The sequence below is a fragment of the Hyperoodon ampullatus genome, assembly GCF_949752795.1.
Source record: "Hyperoodon ampullatus genome assembly, chromosome: 11".
Classification (NCBI taxonomy): Eukaryota; Metazoa; Chordata; class Mammalia; order Artiodactyla; family Ziphiidae; genus Hyperoodon; species Hyperoodon ampullatus.
The window spans coordinates 36,450,229-36,470,947 of record NC_136924.1 but is presented as its reverse complement, the minus strand read 5'-3'; the positions used below and the strand labels follow the sequence as shown (position 1 = coordinate 36,470,947).

The 20,719-nt window shown below is 41.8% G+C and overlaps 1 protein-coding gene across 1 annotated transcript in view; it reads left to right on the top strand.

Moving 5' to 3' along the window:
- Nucleotides 1–20,719, top strand: part of ENTHD1 (ENTH domain containing 1) — a gene marked incomplete at both ends in the record, with an annotated part of 92,924 nt that overhangs the window by 47,642 nt on the left and 24,563 nt on the right.

The following is a 20,719-nucleotide window of genomic DNA, read 5'->3' as shown; positions in this document are numbered from 1 at the left end:
TCAGAAGCAAGCATTAGATGAAAATATGAAAAAGCATGATGCATGGTATACCACAAGTTGGTTAATCATCTCTTGAGTAATTAACATTAGAGAATGGCACAGTATAAATTTATCCAAAACTGGCCTCCAGTAAATTACACTATCAAATTCCAACTGGGCTCTGCTGCTGCTCAAGATCTGACTGATCCACTGTCGAGCCACTCCATCCCGTCTATCCTCCATGAACTCTCAGTTTTCAATACATTCTTCCTCTTGATTTTCTCAGAAAATAGGATGAAAGATCTGCCAAGATGAGAACAAAACGTTCTCAGTAGCTTTTATTCCCTTGTATATCTTTGCTTTTATATCCAGCCAGGCATCCTTTTCCTTTTCACAGAGTTGGCTCCTTACATTCTGAGTTACATCTTCTCCCTCATCTTTGGACCATGCACCTCAATTTTCCCCTTATATAGCAACCTGATATCCAAAATATTAAAACTGAAGTTTATTAGTATAGGTTTATATTACAAGTTCATATGTATATAGTTTTCTTATAAAGCCAGTTGTGAGAATGATGAGGATATTTTAATAGACCCAAAAACAAGAAATTGTGGGTTATGGTGATATCTGTAGTACAAGGTTGGCATTATTCACATGAATAATTGGCTATAAGTGGTTACAATTTTTTAGACAGCTTGCTTTGTATTCTTAGAATACACTTTATGTAAACTGATCCAGATCCAGAAGTTTGAAAGAAGAACAGTAAGGAAAATGTTTTTGTATTTTGATATCTCCTAACATTTCCACCCCCTAATATTTTTGAACAGACTATATTTTTTAGAGCAGTTTTAGGTTCACAGCAAAATTGAAGGAAGGTACCAAGATTTCCCCATATAACCCTTGTCCCCAGACGAGCACAGCTTCCCCACTATCAGCATCCCGCACCAGAGTGGTACGTTTGCTGCAATCAGTGAACCTACTTTAACACTTTTTTTAATCACCCGAAGACCATACTTTTCATTGTGGTTCATTCTCAGTGGTGTACATTTTATGGGTTTTGACAAATATATAAGACATGTATCTACCATTATAGTATTGTACAGAGTATTCCTCTGCCCTAAAAATCCTCTGTGTTCTGCCTATTCATTCCTCCCTCCCCTCTAACCCCTGGAAACCACTGATATTTTAACTGTCTTCATAGTTTTGCCTTTTCCAGAAAGTCATATAGTTAGAATCATGCAGTATGTAACCTTTTCAGATTGGCTTCTTTCACTTAGTAATGTGCATTTAAGGTACCTCCTTGTCTTTTCATGGCTTAATAGCTCATTTCTTTTTAGTGCTGAATAAGATATACTAGAGTATTTATCTATTCACCTACTGAAGAGCATCTTGGTTGTGTCCAAGTTTTGGCAATTATAAATAAAGCTGCTGTACATATCCTTGTGCAGGTTTTTGTGTTACCTGTTTCTCTCTGCCAGCATTTTTTTTTTTTTTTTGCGGTACGTGGGCCTCTCACTATTGTGGCTTCTCCCGTTGCGGATACAGGCTCCGGACGCGCAGGCTCAGCGGCCATGGCTCACAGGCCCAGCTGCTCCGCGGCATGTGGGGTCCTCCCGGACCGGGGCACGAACCCGTGTCTCCTGCATCAGCAGGCGGACTCTCAACCACTGCGCCACCAGGGAAGCCCTCTGCCAGCATTTTAATACAGGTGAATTTGAGTATAAATGAGCATCAGAGGCAACCCTTAAGAGGAAGAAAGTCACAAAACATGTCACTTGAGGGATGATTCCACCATTTTACTTGTTTAGGACTCATCTTAATTGGAGGAGGTTTTCCTATTTTTGAGTCTTTCTTTTTTCCAGTCTTTCCTTCACACTGATCTCAGAGATATCTTGCAAATGTAGATCTTAGCATTTCATTTTCCAGCTTAAAAACTTTCAACAATTCTCCACTGCCCATAAGTCTAATTTTTTTTTACTGTCATATAAGACTTTTCATAGTCTGGTCCCAGCCTGCCTTTTTTGGCCTCATTACCCAATACTGCCAGTATTCACAATACTTTATGACATTCTATTACTTTCTCTTTAGAATGTCTTTGTTCCAGTTACTTCAGCTGTGTAACACATTGCTCTAAAACTTTTATGGCACAAAATAACCATTTATTCCGCTCATGGATTCTCTGGGTCAAGAATTAGGACAGGGCACAGTGGGGATGACTTGTCTCTGTTGTGTGATGTTATGTCTGGGCTTCAGCCCGAGAACACATATGCTGGGGACAGGAATCATCTGAAGCCTCATTCACTTATGTGTCTGGTAGTTGATGCTTTGCTATGTCAGCTGGGCCCTCAGTTTCTCTCCACATGAACCTCTTTATGTAGTCTCTCCACGTGGGTTAGTTTGGGCTTCCTCATAGCATGGTGGCTGGGTTCCAAGGTTGACCATCCTGTGAAAGAAAGGACCAGGCAGGAGCTGAATAATCTCAAAGTCATGCTGTGAACTTCCTCCCCATTCAGTTTATCAAGGCAATAGGAAAGACTTGCCAAAGTTCAAAGGGAGGGTACGTAGATGCCTACCCCTCCATGGACAACTGTCAATGGCATATTGAAAGAAAAGCATATGGGATGGGATGTGTATTAGCACGGTCATCTTTGGAATATACAGTCTGCCACAATTCTCCATCAAATAATGAATGTTTAACAAAATCCTATTCAAACAGCAAGGCCCAGCTCAAATGTCACTATTGCTATAAAATCTTTCTGCACACTAAACTAGTTTCCCCTTTCAATGTGTTTCTACAGGACTTTGCCCATACCCCAAAAATAGAATTTATAGTTTTGTATCATAATGATTTAATAAGTTTTATTTATTTTAAAATTATGTAAATAAGTGAATATATTCTGACTTTTAAAATCCAAACTCTGTAGATAGAACTAAAATCCCTCTTGACTGTCCCTTACCCCAACACACTCCCCTGTCCAGAGTTAACTGTTGTTTTCACGTGGTTGGTTACTCTCTAGACCTTTCTTTGTGTGTTTACATACATACATGTACCTTTAGAAGTATGTAAGATTGACTTTATTTTGTTTTAGAACATTGCTCTGTATTTTTTGGAAACTTTTTCTAAGCAGTATCACTTGTCAATCCTTCAGTGTATGTCAGTATTTAGAGATTTACTATGTGTTTCTTAAACTCTTGCATTGCCTGGATTTTATAGTTTATTTCCATGCTGATAGATATTTTGGTGTTTTATATTTTTCACTATTACAAATAATGTTTCAGTCAATAGCTTCCTGCACATATGTGAGTGTTTCTTGAGGGCGAATTCCTGGAATGGAATGGAATCCCTGGGTCATAATGTATTCCCATTTTCATTTTAGTTAATAGTGCCAATTAGCCCTCAAAATATCAATACCAATTTACACTGGCTTGCAGTATATAAGAGTACCTAGTCACTCACACCCTCACCAGCACTTGATATTTTTCAAGTCTTACATTTTTATCACTTGGATAAAGGTTGCATTGCATAGTAGGTATAATCTGCACATTTCCACATATTAGTTATATATTTCTATTTCCTCTTCTATTGGATAAGCAGGAGTACCTGCTTATATCCTTAACCTATTTTTCTTTTGGATTGTGTGTTGTTGTTAATATAAATTGATTTTGTAGGGACTTCCCTGGCAGTCCAGTGGTTGAGACTTCGCCTTCCAATGCAGAGGGTGCAGGTTCAATCCCTGGTCGGGGAGCTGGGATCCCACATGCCTCGCGGCCAAAAAACCAAAACATAAAACAGAAGCAATATTGTAACAAATTCAATAAAGACTTTAAAAATGGTCCACATCAAAAAAAAATCTTTAAAAAAATAGATTTTGTAGCATTTTTACATATATGTTACTAATCCTTTCTATTACATATGTTGCAAATATCACCTTCCAGGCTGTGAATTGTCTCTAAACTTTCTTTATAGTTTTTTGTTTTGTTGGTGTCTTTATGGAAGTTCTGTATTTCGTGTAGTCATTTATTACTCTTTTCCTTCAGAGCTTTTGTTTTTTGTGTTTTTAAGAAGGCTTTTCCTACACCAAGTTCATAATATGTATTTACCCATATTTTATTTTAATTGTTTTGGTTCTTTAATCCTTTGGGATTTTAAGTCTTTCTGAATGGTTTTAGATAGTGGGCAGCCAGTTGTCTCAGTTCATTTTTCTGTACTGTTTTGAAATGACCCTTTAACCTGTACTTAACAGTACCTGTTTTACGACTCTATTCTGTTTCAGTGATCCATTTTAAATTTTCCTTTTTTTTGTAACTATTATAATAATTTGCCATAGTGTGAATGTATCTTATTTAACCAGTATTATGTTAATGGTCACTTAAGTTATTTCCATATTTTTATTGTTAAAAATAATGATGAGGGGCTTCCCTGGTGGCGCAGTGGTTGAGAGTCCGCCTGCCGATGCAGGGGACGCGGGTTCCTGCCCCGGTTCGGGAAGATCCCACATGCCGCGGAGCGGCTGGGCCCGTGAGCCATGGCCGCTGAGCCTGCGCGTCCGGAGCCTGTGCTCCGCAGCGGGAGAGGCCACAACAGTGAGAGGCCTGCGTACCGGAAAAAAAAAAAAAAATGATGAAATGACATTATTCTCCTCTCTCAAAACAGTAGACTTTTTATTGATATTTTTCCTCAATTTGAAGCAGATTCTAAAGTGCATTATTCTGAATTTCTGTTGGTAAATTCTGTCCAGTTCACAAACTTATCCCATCAACAGATGGTTCTAATTTCCATGTTATGATTTTGGCACCTTCAGCCCAAGGCAAAAGTGAAGTGGGAGAGTGATTCTGGTACAGCATCCTCAGTTCTTCTTTTCTTCCTTGCCCTTCCTCTCCCGAGGCGCACAGTGATGGGCTGTTTACACTCTGGCCTGCAGTGGATGGGAGCACTCACCACACCCTCACCAACACTCCGTCTCTGCCTCACTGGCCTCATCCCTTTCCTTCACTCTCAGAGGGACCGCTCTTGAATTTTGTGCTCATCATTTCTTGCTTTTCTTTTTAGTTTTACTATATATGTTTATACTCTAAACAATATATTATTTAGTTTTCACAGGCTTTTAAGCTTTGTCTAAATGGAGTCATTCAGAATTTATTTTTCTGTGACTTCCTCTGTCACTCAATTATATGTTCTTAGGATTCATCTGTGTGTGTATATTGTTGTCATTTATTTTCACTTCTGTATAGTATTCCACTGTATGCATATATTAGGATGTATTTATTCCGTCCTAGAATACTATCATCAGTACTGTGTGTCAGGTTTTTTTGTATTGCAAACAATGCTGTTTATGAACATACTTTTACAAGATTCCTGGTTCTCATGGACAAGTTTCTCTAGGGCATATATTTGGGAGTGCAATTGCTGATAGTTCAATATGAGCATCTTCAAATTTACTAGATAAAACCAAACTGTATTCCAAAGTTCACGTTGCTCTGTGTCCTCACCAACACTTGACATTGTCTTTTTTGAAAACAATTGCCAGTCAGTTGGGCGAGAATTGGTATCTCATTGTTCTAAAGTGTATTTTCTTTAGTAATGAAATTGAGCCTATTTTCATATGTGTATGGCTCATTCATATTTCCTCAACTGTGAAATGTCCATTCATGCTTCTGCAAATGGCATTATTTCACTCTTTTTTATGGCTGAGTAATATTCCATTATCAATCTATCTATCTATCTATATACATATATATATATATATTACCACATCTTCTTTATCCATTTTTCTGTCGGTGGACGTTTAGGTCGCTTGCATGTCTTGGCTATTGTAAATAGTGCTGCTATGAACATTGGGCTGCATGTATCTTTTCAAATTATAGTTTTCTCTGAATGTATGCACAGGAGTGGGATTGCAGGATCATATGGTAAAACTATTTTTCGTTTTTTAAGGAATATCCATACTGTTCTCCATAGTGGCTGCAGCAATTTACATTCCCACCAACAGTGCAGGAGGGTTCCCTTTTCTCCACACCTTCTCCAGCATTTATTATTTGTAGACTTTTTAATGGTGGCCAGTCTGACTGGTGTGAAGTGATATTCAGTGACTAAGGAAAGAGGATGGTTGACATCCATTAAACAGAGCATCTTGCCCATCTGATTTTTGAGAACCTCTTCTGCAGTGAAATGTCTTCTGGCAAGCATTTATATGGGACATGAACATCTTCACACAGTGTGTACATACATCCTGAAGGTTCATCCACGTATTTCTTTGTCACCAGTGTTCCAATCTTATTCTTTCCAAGTTAGCACCCATCAGCCGTGAATTGCATCTTGCCTTCCATGTGAAGTGTGCGTCTGTTTGCAATTCTGTCTACTAGGAAGATTTTCCTACTGTCTTTTAGGGCACTTCTGAGTGAGGCTCTGATTTAGCAGTTAACCACTTCTGACTAGTGCCACCATTCCTTGCAGATATATCTGTAAACCAGTCCTATACTTTTCTCTCTTAACTGGCAGTTCTCCATGGAGCTATAGGTGTAAGTTGAAGGGGAAGCAGTAAAAGAATGCGAGCAGGTTTCATGGAGTCTGAGACATCTGCTTGAATAGTTTACATGGGCCTTCTGGCTTGGTCTGGTCTCATCTATTCCGTTTGATTTTACAATAGAATGCTGCTGTGTGTTCTGTGGACCAGATAACACCCATTACATGATGGGCACATAGTCATTTGGTGTCCTGTGGTGTAGGCAAAAGAAGACATGGCTTTACTCCAAAGCCCTAGAGGTCAGCTTTGTGATTTTCCTATTGGGGCTCATGAGAGACTCTGCTTAACATCTTTCTCTGCCTTGGGCACTAGCACTGGTTCTAGGTTATAAGGTCCACCTGGCACGGCAGCTTATACAGTGGCCTGGGCCTGTTGCAGAACCTTTTCTTGCTTTGATCCCCACTAAAAAATCGCAGGAGATGGTCAGAGCATCACACCCAAATGTGGTATACATTGCCTCCAAAATTCCAAGACACCCATGTTACTGTGTTTTTTTTTTTCTTTGTGTTGGACAGTTCGAGGGGCAACAGCTTGTCTCTCACTTCCAAGGGGGTATCCTGACACACTCCAGACCATTGAATACTCTAAAAACTCCACAGATGTGGCAGCCCTAGAACTTTCCTAGGGTTTATCTCCCACCTTCTGCATGCATGTAGCACCAAGAGGGTTTGTTACTTCCTGCTTAATAAGTCCAGTTAGCATTGTATCATCAGTGTAATGGACCAGTGTGATGTTCTATGAGATATCAAGAAAATCCAGGTCTGTCTGGTCTCTGTTAAAAGACACTGTGAGGCAAGACAGTAAAGGTTTACTGCGTCCCTGCCACGTGAAGCCTGATTCTAATTATCTTTATTAATAGAGATTTTTAAAGGAACATATCTAGACCAATAACTGGACATTAGATGCTAGGGGCTGTGTTGACTTGCTCTAGTAAAGATACCACAGCTGGAATTGCAGCTGTTATTGGCATCACCACCTGATTATATTTGCAATAATCTCTGGTCATTCTCCACAAACCATCTGGCTTTTCAGAAAAACAAGAATCACCACCCCTACAACTTTCAAGTCTTTGATGGTAGCGCTAATGTCTGCAGTTTCCCCAAAAATATTTTTTGGAGTGACGAGGTGTAATTAATTCTAGGGGTTTCTACCTAGTCCTTCTAAATGTAATAGCCTGAACTCCATGGGTTGTGGAACTAATGTGGGGATTCTGCCAGTTACTAAGTGTTTCTATTCCCATTATACATTCTGAGACCATGGAAATAACTAGAGGTAGGTCTGTGGTTTTACTGGACCCATTGTGAGTTGGAGCCTAGGCAGAGACTTCATGTGCCACTTGATTTCCATAAATCCCCACTTAGTAGAGGATAATGGCATTGTTGGATCTCCAGAGATTAGTGTCAATTAAGAGCCAGTATCTAACAAGACCAGAAAATTCTGTGTATTTCCCTTTCCAAGGACAGTCGTTGTAAATGGCTTCAGGTCCTCTAGGGAAGGCTTAGGGGAAGATTTACCATATATACCTGTGGTGGGCATTTCAAGATTCTTTCTCAAAGGGATCTGACCTTCCCCTCAATCAGGAGGTTCTGGCTCTGTGAACTGGCTTCAATTTAGGAATTGAGTAAGAGGTCATGACTCCTCCCATGATGACACTAATTAGGGTTTCCACCTATATATATCAAGCAGCACTTAGTAGGCTGCCCACCTATTTTCTATCCATCTTGTGATTCGTTAACCATTACTATACATCCCTGAAAGTAAAAAAAAGCAAACAAACAAACAAAAAACTGATGTCATTGCATCCCTGTGTCTACTGTGGTTGTTGTGCCTAGCTTGTCTCTACGAGTTAAGCGGTAGCATCTGGCTATTACCACTCCGGGATGCCATTATTCCCACTGAGATCAGAGAACCCAATCCCACTGCATCATCCCTATGGTCATCTCTAGCCCACAGATGACAAGCACTACAGGCTCTTCAATAATGCTTGTGCCCCATCACAATACATTTTTTAGCGCGTTGGTGAAGAGTGTATATTCCAAGGCAATTAGAAGGTATCTGAGCATGTTGTACATAATAATAGATCGTTCCAATGGTCCCATCTCCTGGAGCCTTTAAGCTTCCTCTTACAGCATGCCAAAGAAGTGCCTTTTTTCTGAAGGCCACTCCTGAGTCCCACACACATGGTGTTCTCTCACTCACTCTCTGGCTCTCACTGTCACTCTTTTCAGGTCCTGCTGAAATGTTACAGCCTAGGGAGGCTTTCCTGAACACAGTATTAAAAATTGGCACTTCATCACCTCCACTGGCGCTCCCTCTCCCTCCTCCCTGCTTTATTTTCCCTGTAACACTTATCATCTGATGTGCTATATTACTTATGTGTCTATTTGATTTAGTAAGAGGATCGTTGGATCCAGGGGTTCTGCAGACCACCCACAGTTATCATAGTGACTCTGCCATTACCTTAGCTCTGACTTTGAGCTCTGCTCTTTGCCACTTCTAGGTGTGTATGATGCTGTTCAAGCAGTTGCTCGTGAGTTGGGTGCATTACATTAATGGCTTCCATTTTGAGGGCAGTTGCTATATGCTTTCACATTTCCCTGAAAGTATCTTTCTATCGATCATCAGAGCATTGCAAAGCATGTTTTTAATTAGAGAACTGACTACAGAAATTTGAGAGGTTATCAACATAGTAACTGTGTATTATATGGTTGGTGAAGAAATCCAATTAAAACCTTTTTTTTTTTTTTTTTTTTTTTTTTTTTTTTTTTTTTTTTTTTTTTGGCGGTACGCGGGCCTCTCACTGTTGTGGCCTCTCCCGTTGCGGAGCACAGGCTCTGGATGCGCAGGCTCAGCGGCCATGGCTCACGGGCCCAGCCGCTCCGCGGCATATGGGATCCTCCCAGACCGGGGCACGAACCCGTATCCCCTGCATCAGCAGGCGGACTCTCAACCACTGCGCCACCAGGGAGGCCCAAAACCTTTTTTTAAATTTAATTGTTCCCACTTTTTTACTTCAAAAATATGGAAAACATGATTTGTGCGTGAAAAACAGACATAAATGAAACTACTAAATGGGTTTTTCTTGAAATAAATAGGGCAAAGCCACAATCATTTGCAGAAGTCAATTAAATAATTAAAAGACTAAAAGGATGGTAACTACATTTAAAGATGCCACCTTTTATTTGCCATGCAGTAGCCAACTTTTTTCATCATTTTGATGATTAAAAGAGACACTGACTTTTGAATTATTTATGCGTTTTAGGTCAAGAAGCCATCCCACCTAAATCTTTTTCTATGTTACTAATGAGTGTGTGTATTATAAAAAAATATGGTATAACCCTTAGACATTTCAAATTAGGAGAATCAAGCTTAATGTAAACTAAGGTGACAAGTTCTTCATCAAATGACTGTGACATCTGAGGTGTATAAGTCCCAATTTGACTTTGAGTGAAACAAATGGCTATATATCTATTTCCAAGAGTGAGTAAATTATGCATCCTACAGCTATTTACTGAATACCTACTATGTGCCAGGCACTGTGCTAACTGCTGGATATCCAATGATGACAAGATCCCTGCCTTTATGTAAGATGGGGTAAGAGGAAGCTGGGCAGGTTTAAAGAACTGAAATAAATTTAGTAGGGCCTTAGGATTAAGTGGATGATAGGAGAGGTACCAGATGAAACCAGAGAGATAAGCAGAGTCTTATCAGTAAAGGTGACCATATAATTTTTTTGTCCAAACCAGGATACTTTTGAGAGTGAAAGGAGGCACAACTAATAATTATGCCAGAATAACAGATGTAAATCCAGAGCTTCCTGGGCAAGGTGGTATTGCTATGGTCTGAATGTTTGTGTCCATTCCCAGTTCATATGTTGAAAACCCAATGTCCAAGTTGATGGTATTAGGAGTGTTAACCTAAAGCAGTAAAACAGCTGGTTATTTTATGGGCAAAGCAAGTTTATTCAAGAAAGCAAAGAATTGCAGTTTGGACATGCAACTATGGCAATCCATATGCAAGTCTAGTAAAACAAAGCAAAGGAAACTCTTTTATAGAGGAGAAGGGGAAGTTGGGAGGGACTGTTATAAACAAAACGTCCATTGGAGGAAACTGGAAGTTCAAAGTGTAGTGGCTTTTCATTGGCTGAGTTGTGACAGTCTCTCACTGGCTGAGCTGCTGCCAGGCAAGGAGAAATTCTATCTTCCTCCTGCTGGCTCTAGTAAAGTAGTGTCACTTCCTGTGGAAGATTCAAGGTACGTTTCTTCCTGTTGGGATCTGTGTTGATGTTGAGTGGTATGTGCCTGAGACCTCTTCTCGTCTCCAGACTTTATTTTAGTCGTTTCCTCTAAAACGGCTTTGGCCTTTGGAAGGTGATTATGTCATGAGGATGGAGCCCTCGTGAGTGGAATTGGTGATCTTATACAATACAAGAGACCTCACAGAGCTCCCCAGCCCCTTCCACCAGCTGAGTACAGAGTGAGAAGTCAGCAGCCTGTTACCAGGAAGAGCACCTTCACCAGAACCTGACTATGCTGTCACCTTGATCTCAGACTTCAGCCTCCAGAACTGTGAGAAAGAAATTTCTGTTGTTTATAATCTCCCCAGTCTGTGGTACTTTGTTACAGCAGACCTAACAGACTAAGACAGGCATGTGTGCCCGGTCTCCTTATAAGCCATGCTGAGGAGTTTCAGTTGTGTCTGGAGAACGATGGGGAGCCTTTGAAGTGTTTTAAGCAAGGACGTGATATAACCAGATCCTTGCTTTAGGAAGACGACTGCGGATGCGGTGTAAAGAAAGGATTGGAGGAGGGCAAGTTAGGAAGAGCAGTCAGGGGTCAAAACAGAACTAGAGACTAAGAACATTTCTAAAATGCAACTCTGATCTGGTCAGAATGCTGAGGAGCTCCCCTTAGGATGAAGTCTAACACCTTAGCCTGGCAGATAAGCTCCTTCTGGCATTGGCCTCTGCTTTCCTCTCCAGTCTACCTTTCACCTTCTTCCTCCTCCATCACACGCAGTGGTCTAGCTATGGATGCTGAACCACTTGCCATAAAGGCCGTGTTCTCTCACACTTTGCATATGCTCATTCCTCTGTCCTCCATTCCTATTCATTTGAATCCTTAGGGTTCAGCTAAGATGTGGCTTCTCCCAGGAAGCCTTTCCTGACATGCTGGAGGCAGGGTTATTGCTCCTCCTCCGGGATCTCATGGCACTCTGTGTGTGCTCCAGATCCGCGCTGATTCTGCTGTATTGTCATTACCCATTATTTCCTCTGTCATCAAGCCAACTAGACTATGATTTTTTTTTTGAGAGAAGGCCTGTGTCTTGTTCATCATTGTGTTCCCTGCCTCTAATCCAGTGCTTAGTCCATAGTAAGTGCTCCACTAAATAACTGTTGGCTAAAAAAAGTATCATTTGAAATGCCCCTAAATTGAGTATAGTCTTCCTCTTGCTCTTTCTGTATTTTTTGCATATACTTTTAAAAGTGTCTTCAGAGAAGATTCATCACAGTTTTTTTTTAACATCTTTATTGGAGTATAATTGCTTTACAATAGTGTGTTAGTTTATGCTTTATAACAAAGTGAATCAGCTATACATATATCCCCATATCTCCTCCCTCTTGCGTCTCCCTCCCACCCTCCCTATCCCACCCCTCTAGGTGGTCACAAAGCACCGAGCTGATCTCCCTGCATCACAGTTTTTTAAAAGAAGAGCAGCAAAGCGGGTGTGCCCCAAGTTCACCAGTGAGGTTCGCTACCAGCAGAGATACCTTCGGAAATTTTGTGGGATTTCCCTCATCCCTAATTGACACTTGATTGTTATATTAGCTTTAAAAAAGTCTGTTTAAAAGGAGGAAACACATACAATTTAAAATAATGTTCACGGATTTAGAGAGGGAATCATGTGGGCATTGGTGTTGGTCCAGATATTATTTATGTAGCTTTTCCTTTCATATCATTTCAAATCTGTTCTGAAACCAGGATCTGTCTCTGGTGTGGCAGGAACCCAGAGACACAGCGTGGATGATCCTCCTCCCCCGGTTTCTAGATGTTGTTACTCAAGTTAGTGAATTTTAGAGGGAGGAAGGTCTGGAGGGCAGAGAGAGAGCTGAGGGGCTATCTTAGCGGTGAAGAAAGACAAGGGGCTGTCAGAGAGATGGAAGAGCCCTCAAAGGCAGAGGTGGCGTCTTAACTTGTGCTTGAGTCGCCGGCATATTTTCAAGCCATGACGTCAAGTGTGCCAAAAGGAGTAGCTGTATTTTTTTAATTTTTTTTTTTTTGTAATTCAAGATAATCTTAAATTTCCCGATGGCAGAGCATGTAACCTCTTTCACGTAGTGGGAGGTTCTGAGTGGCTGACTCAGATGCCCTCTTCCCAGACTCCCTACTTGGATTTCTCTTCTTCTGCTTCCATCCTCTTCTGCTGGTGTGAGGTGAAGAGGGGTGGGCATTCCAAAATGTTGCTTGCTTTTCCAGGCTCCACCTGGGAAACAAGCAGAAATCCTCTTCACCCTCAGAGTGAAAGCAGGACGAGGGAAAGAATTTTTCTCTGTTTTGTTCATTGCTGAATGCTCAGTTCCAAAAAGAGCTAGCTAATGGTAGGCGCTTGTTGGATAGATGGATGACTGGCCCTTCCTTGGTTTCCCCAACTCCCAAGACTCGGCCCTGGACAGGCTCAGGATGCAAGAGCTCCCTCTCCAGTCCCTAACTCTTGCTTCCTCTGTTTATCTCCCCTCTCAGAAGATCTTTAGTCTCAGGTAGATGCTTGGGGGGAGGGGGGGGAAACAAGCTAAACCAATATTCTCCCCAGATTCCCTCTGTTACAAGTTAATCTGGCTTTTGTTTTCAATTCAAGTCTTTCATCTCCAGACCCACCATGAAACTTCCCGCTGGGCAATGGCAGCTTCATATTTAGGTGACTGTGCTTGGGGAAAGGGCCTTGGGGACTCAGTATGTGTGGGACTTGTGGGGAGGAAGACTATGTCTGTTAACACTTCACTCATCATCCTTTCACCCTTGTAACCCCAGTTTCTAGCACAATGCCCAGCACATAGTAGGCTCTCAATTAATCTTTATTGAATTCAATAATGGATGAGTCAGAATTGGTAAGATATTGAAGAGAAAAGAGCAGAAGCTTGGGGATGTGCTCAGGGTAAATGTGGAATGAAATAGATATAGAGGGAGGAATACTCAGTATTGTTGATTCTTTATTGAAACAGAATTCTATTCAATAGAGCCACATATTTTGTTAATTTTGATACTACTAAGGAGTGTTGCTGTTATTTTTATTGTTTGTAATGGTATGTGCTCTCTAGAGCACATTCCAACTTAGTAAACTAATTCTCTAAATTAGAGTCAAAACTCAGAGACTGTCCAACTTTTCATAAGCATAAACTGAAATAACTATTAATGAGTAGATACTAATTGCTAAGTCATAGTAAAATTCTAGAAGGGAGGCTTAAGAAATTTGGTTTAAATCCAGCAGATACTTACTGGGTTTCCACTGTGTGTCAGGCGCTGTGGGAGGCATGGAGATTTGGCAGTGAGCCAGGCAGGCCCTGTCTGCCCTCAGAAAGCTTCTTTTCTGGTGAAGGTGATCGGCAATGAACAAATAAGATAATTATAGAGTGTAAAACGTGCTGTGAAGGAAATAAACAGGCAGCTTCAGTAAAGTGAATGAGAGTCTTAACTTTAGTTAGGGTCATCAGAGAAAGCCTCTGAAGAGATGATAGGATGTAAGATGAGGATGAAAAAGCCTAGAAAGGAACATTCCAAGCAGAGGGAATAGCAATTTCAAAGGCCCAGTGTCGGGAAAAACTGGTTAGCTTGCTCCTAGAATTGTGAGGAGGCCAGTGAGGCTAGGAGGAGCAAATGAGGGGAGGTTGGTATGAAAGGAAGTCAGAGAAAGGTGGGCAGGAGCCACGTCACGCAGGACTGCTTAAGTCATGGGGAGTTTTGGATTGAATTCTGAGTACAAAGGGAACATTTGAAGCAGAACAATGGTATCATCTGATTTATAGTTACTTAAATATAAACTGGGGGAAATGCATTATGGGAGGAAGCAGAAGCAGAAAGACCAGTGATGAGGCTTTGTAGACTGTCCAGGTGACCATGGCTGAGGGTGGAGGTAGTGGCTATGGAGAAAAGTGGGCAGATTTGGCACATATTTTAGAGTTCAGCCCTCAGGATCTCCTGATGGTTGGTTGTCAGCATGAGGAAAAGGATGGAAACAAAGATTATTCCTAGTTTTCTGCCTTTGGGAAGTGAATATGTGATGGCGCCATTTACTGAGAAGGGCAGGACGGGAGAGAACAGGTTTGAGGATATATTAAGAGTTACATTTTGGATATGTTACACTTGAGGTGCCTATGAGACATACATTGAAAGTTCTGTATTTGTTCTGGAAATATTGAATATCAGTACACTAAAATAACTGAACTCGAACTTAGACGATTGTTTTTCCTGTTTCTTTAATCAGTCTCTCTTTCCTTGAGACACCTAATTAAAGATTCTAACTGTGCTTTCTGGATGGTGGTTATGTCTGCTGTGCATTTCAGAGATCTGAGAATTTTATTACTGTTTCAAAAAAGCACGACAAACCTTGAATGTAGGTCATCGTCAGACACACCTGATCCCTTAATAAAACTCAGAGAGAAATCTAGTAGTTACTCTTTTTGCCATTCTTGTTGATCACAGTCCAGCATATCTAACATGTTCAAGCTACAGTTTCGTTTCCCTGAAGTTAGCAGTTTTAACAAAATGGAAATAGTGGTGCTTGATTTTCCCTCTTCATGTTACTACCTTCTGTAAACAGGGTATGGGCACTTTAGAGGACTGGATGAAGTAGATAGTAAATGACCTCGTGTGTAATATGATAGCACTATTGTACTGCAAAGGTACTCTGAAAGTGCCTTAGAGTTCTGTAGCAGGTGTTTCTTTTGGACCAGCATGCAGTGTGGCCTTGAGACAAGATAAGCAAAGGGCTACAAATCTTGATAGCTCAGTTGTGGCTCATGGCAAGGTCAAGTGTTTTGAATAAATACATTAGAATAAATATGGATTTTAAAAGGTGTTTTGCTTCCTGGAGGTATTTGACTCAATTAATTTAGAAAAGAAAAACCCAGAAAGGAGCACTGAATACTTTGATACTAATAGTTACCAATCCTTTGCTACCCATAAACTTGGGAAAAGATTGATTATTCAGAAATATTCAATCACTAAATTGCATCAGTTCTATGATAATCTTAGGAAAACTTGGGAAAAGATTGATTATTCAGAAATATTCAATCACTAAATTGTATCAGTTCTATGATAATCTTAGGAAAACTTGGGAAAAGATTGATTATTCAGAAATATTAAATCACTAAATTGTGACAGTTCTATGATAATCGTATTTTAACTGTTATCTCTGCCCTTACTGTGTGGGCTCTTGTCATCTGTTACCTGCACTGTTAGAACACCTTTGTCAGTGATCTCTTTGCCTAAATCTCACTCCTGTCTATCTTCCACATAGTCTCCACAGCCATCTGTATAACACACAAATCCTCAAAACAGCCTTTAATGGCTTTTCATTATCTACAGGGTAAAAACTGTACTCCTGACTTACTTCATTTTCAGCAGTGTGGTGGACTAGACACTCTGAAGGCCCTCTTGCAACAAACAAACAAACAAAACCTCTAGATTCTGGAATAAAAGATACTTTTTAATGCACTGTTGGGTTCATGGGAGCTAAAGGAAATCTCTAAGGGCAAAACAGAACAAAAATGCAAAAACCAAATGAACCCGAGAACTGAAACCTGATTAGAGTGGGGAGCTGAGAGTTTAAAGGAATCAAGGACAGTTTTCCCTGAAGACAAATTCTGCTATCAACATCCACAATCAGAAAACTAAGGCTTGAATGAGTCTGTGGCAAGGGAGGGAGTGGAGCGGAACCTCAGACTTCTGCATTAGCTGGGGGGCTAAAGTGCTTGAGGTCTGTTGTCCCGGCTCCTGACAAAAACGCAGATCCTTTCTGGAGGAAAGCAGGCCCAGTTTAGACCCCACTCTTACAGATTAACCTTGGCCAAACATGATGTCATCATCAGTGACCACCAAAACACAAGGAATAAGCCTGCATGACTGAGAGTCAACAAAGTCACGAACAGCAGATTTAGCTTCCAAAGATTTCAGACATGAGCTGAGTGTGAAATGTTTAAGGAAAAAAAAATGAAATCAATAAGGGACAGATGGCTAGACAGATTTGGGAAATAACCAAATAAAACTTTCAGAAAGGAAAAATAAAATTATTTCAGAGTAAAAATCCAGTGGATGTGGATGGATTAAACAATAAATCAGATAAAACTGATATGAGAATTACTGAATTGGAGTGTGTATTAGAAGATATTCCCTAGAATGCAGCAAGGAGGCAAAGAAGATGGAAAATATTAAAGAAAACTTGAGACACAAATGATAAATGAAATTTAATATAGCCAATTACAGTCCCAGAGGGAGAGAATATATATGTAGAAAGAGAGACAAAGTTTGATAAGATATGGGAGATAATTTTTCCAGAACTGATGAAAGACATGAGTCCAAAGATACAGGAAGCATAATATATACCAAATAGGATAAATAATTTAAAAAATTTTCAAACTCTCATATCATAGTGAACCTGTGGAACACCAACGAAAGAAAGAAAGACAAATTATTTATGAAAGAATAACAAAGCAGACTTTTCAACAGCAACATTAGAAGCCAGAAGACAGGGAATAATACTGTCTCTATTCTCTGAGAAAATATCTGTCAACCTAAAGTGTGTAATCATTTAAGAACAAGAGTGAAGTAAAGTCCTTTGCAAAAAAAAAAAGACACTTCAAATAAACAAAAACTGAGTTTACCACCACAGACCCTCAGTAAAGGAACTTATAAACATATATTTCAGGAAGAAGGAAATGATTCCAAAAGGAAAGTCTGAGGTTTAAGAAGGAATGGTGAGCAAAGACATTGGTTAACACATAGGTCAATCTAAACAAATACCGTTTTTGAAAAATAATTATAACATTTAATTTGTGGTGTTAGAAGAAGAACTGAAATGCTAGTTGTAACCACAGCATATAACTGAGGAGAGGGGCAAGTTAGAGTTACAGGGTTCTAAAGTCTCTGAATAATGATTCAGAAGGTGGGTTAATATATTAACTTTGGACTCTGCCAGGCTACGTATGTGTATTCGGATGTTAAAATGGACTCTTTCTGACTCTCTTTTGCCTTAGGAGCTAATAATAAAATAGATATCATATACCAAATCCATATGTGGAAATATTTATTTATTTATTTATTTAACTTATTTTTGGCTGCATTGGGTCTTCGTTGCTGCGCGCGGGCTTTCTCTAGTTGCAGCAAGCGGGGGCTACTTTTTGTTGCAGTGCACAGGCTTCTCATTGCAGTGGCTTCTCTTGTTGCAGAGCACGGGCTCTAGGCACACGGGCTTCAGTAGTTGTGGCACATGGGCTCAGTAGTTGTGGTTCGCGGGCTCTAGAGTGCAGGCTCAGTAGCTGTGGCACAGGGGCTTAGTTGCTCTGCGGCATGTGGGATCTTCCCGGACCAGGGCTCGAACCCATGTCCCCTTCATTGGCAGGCAGATTCTTAACCACTGCACCACCAGGGAAGTCCATATGTGGAAATTTTTAAAAGGAAATGGAGGAAAACCTACTCTGTGACTCTTGAGCCCCACCCTCGTCACACACACACACACACACACACACACAGTTTGGAATGTTATAAGGGGACAGTGTGGTGGAAGAGTCTGGTGAAGAAATGTCTTGGGAGGGAGCTATTGCCATATGCTGTGAGTCTCCATGCAACCCCCTTTTTGGGGAGCAGTGAAGAGACTGCTACTTGCTAACCCCAACCCCATTGAGAGAGGCTCTGAAATACGTTCTCTGGAATTGGAGAACCAGTGCCTGGCTCATACCTGGAATTATAGTCAGGATCTGTGACTGTGGCCTGGAGAGAGTCGCTGACCAGTAGCGTTGGTAGTAAAGCCACTGAGGCCTGGTGAATTGGTTTCGGCCTGTGCCCCATAGCTGATCAGAACAAGGGCTTCCCAGATGTGGGTTTTGCAGGACAGAGAGCCATCGTGGTCATCTTGGGCCCTGTCCAGTAGTGGTGCCTGGAGGGCAGAAGGACCTCAGCAGAAAGAGGCTGGAATTCTGTGAGGAGCCTCCCAAACAGCAGCTGGAATAGAGATGCGTCCAACCCAGACCTTAGAGCCATCCCTGGCTTATTTCTTTCTCTCATATCCGCTCTACCTTCAAAATATATCCAGAATCAGGTCACCTCCGTGGCTTGTCCTGGTCCTGCCCGTTGCTGCTAACGTGGTTCATTGCAGGAGTCTCCTAGTTGGTGGCCCTGCTCCTCTCCTTGGCCCCATAGCCTTTCTCCACAAAAAAAGCCAAAGTGATTTTATAAAAAAGAAGTCATAGCATATCATTCCTTTGCTTCAGAACCCTCCAGGGACTTCTCATCTCCTCCAAGGACACCTCTGATTGCCTTCCTCTCCCGCCCTTTCCCCGTTGCTCGCTCTGCAACGCCGCCTGAGATCCCTTGGTGTTCCTGGGGCCTGTCAAGCACCCTCCTGCCTCTGGGTCTGTACAGGGATGCTTCCCTCCGACTGGAACACTCTGCCCTCCACTAGTCCACGTGCTTTTCTCTCTCACCTCCTTCAGTTTTCTGCTCAAATATCACCTTAACAGTGAGGCCTGTCCCCCTCCCTCTCCCCACTGGCCTGCTCATTCCTGGCTTTCCCTGTACCCCTAACTGCTTCATTGTCTGCCGCGGAACTTACCACCATCTGACTTACTATATATAAGTACTTAATTGTTCATTTCTTCTTCCCTCACTATAATGTGAGCTCCAAGAGGACAAAGACTTGTGTTTTTGTTCACTGTTGTATTTTTAGTACCTAGAATAGCATGTGACACATTGCCTAATAAATATCTTCAGAATGAATGAAGGTGTGAAATGAAGGACGTGGAGGGAGGAGAGACTAATCAATCTTAAACTCCACAGAGAAGTCGTGTGATGTAAGGACTGAAAAATGTCCACTGGATTCAGCAATTAAGAGGCCAGCGCTAGCCTCTCAGAGGGCCTCTTCGGGGTGAGAGAGGGGTAGGAATGGAAGCCAGAGTATAGCGTTTTGAGGAACGAAGTGAACAGGAAAGAAGGAAGTGAATTCACTGGGCGGGGGGCGGGGGAGAATCAATTTTCAGTGTGTTTGGGCGAGGGGAGCAGGAGAAAGATTCAACAACAAGCAGAGGAGCACAGAGAAGAAGTATGTACAGTAGAAGAGACTGGGCTCCTCTGCGCTGAGAGGAGAAAGCTAATAAAAAAGAAGTTGCAACAAGAAAGAGAGGAAGTGACTTGTGTGGGGGTCTCAGGGACACGGCTGGCAGAACAGGCCCAGTGGGCATGGGGGGGAAGGGCTGAGGGAAGGTGTAGGACTGGTTGTGGACGCAGTTCAGCAGGTGAGAGGCTGAGCAGATCAGCTTAAAGTCTCTCTTTTGTTGATGAATAAGGGAGAAGTTCATCTTCTAAAGTGAGAGAGAGAAGTTCAGGTTGACAGGAGTGCTTGAGGAGAGCAGTGACGGTTTGGAATTGTCTTTGAGGGAAACAGGAGCGCTGAGGACAAGCAGAAGGGTCTGTGGGCACTCCTGAGGACCCAGGCGGCTTGAAGAGCATAGGTTTACAGTGTGACTTTTCTCTCAGTCGCCTGGGAGAGGAGAGGAGGAGAGGATTCTAACGCATGTCAGACCTGAGGTGCTAGATTGAGAGTCTGTGGGGTTGCAGGGGGCGGGCAGCAGGGGCGTGGGTGGAAGGAGCCGAACCAGACCTGGACGGCCCACGTTCAGGAGTGGGAGCTCCCCAGGGCACACTCGAGCTCACCCCACAGGAGAGCCAGCGTGGGGTGCCTGCCGTACAGGGGGCCTGGATGGCCATCCTAGCCAGAGAAGCGACAGCCACCAACAGATACGTGACCACGACAGGGGCCAGAAGAGGAAGAGACAGACACTTGTCCCTTACCCCCTGCCTCTGTTCCAACACCTGTGAGAAGCTGAGCTCAGAGGCGGGAGCTGTGTTCCTCCAGTCGACCTCCAGAAGACGGAAGGGAAAGAAAAGTAAAAAAGCAGCCAGAGCAAAAGCGCAGAGGTGGGACAGCACCTGGTGTGCTGGGGAATCTTT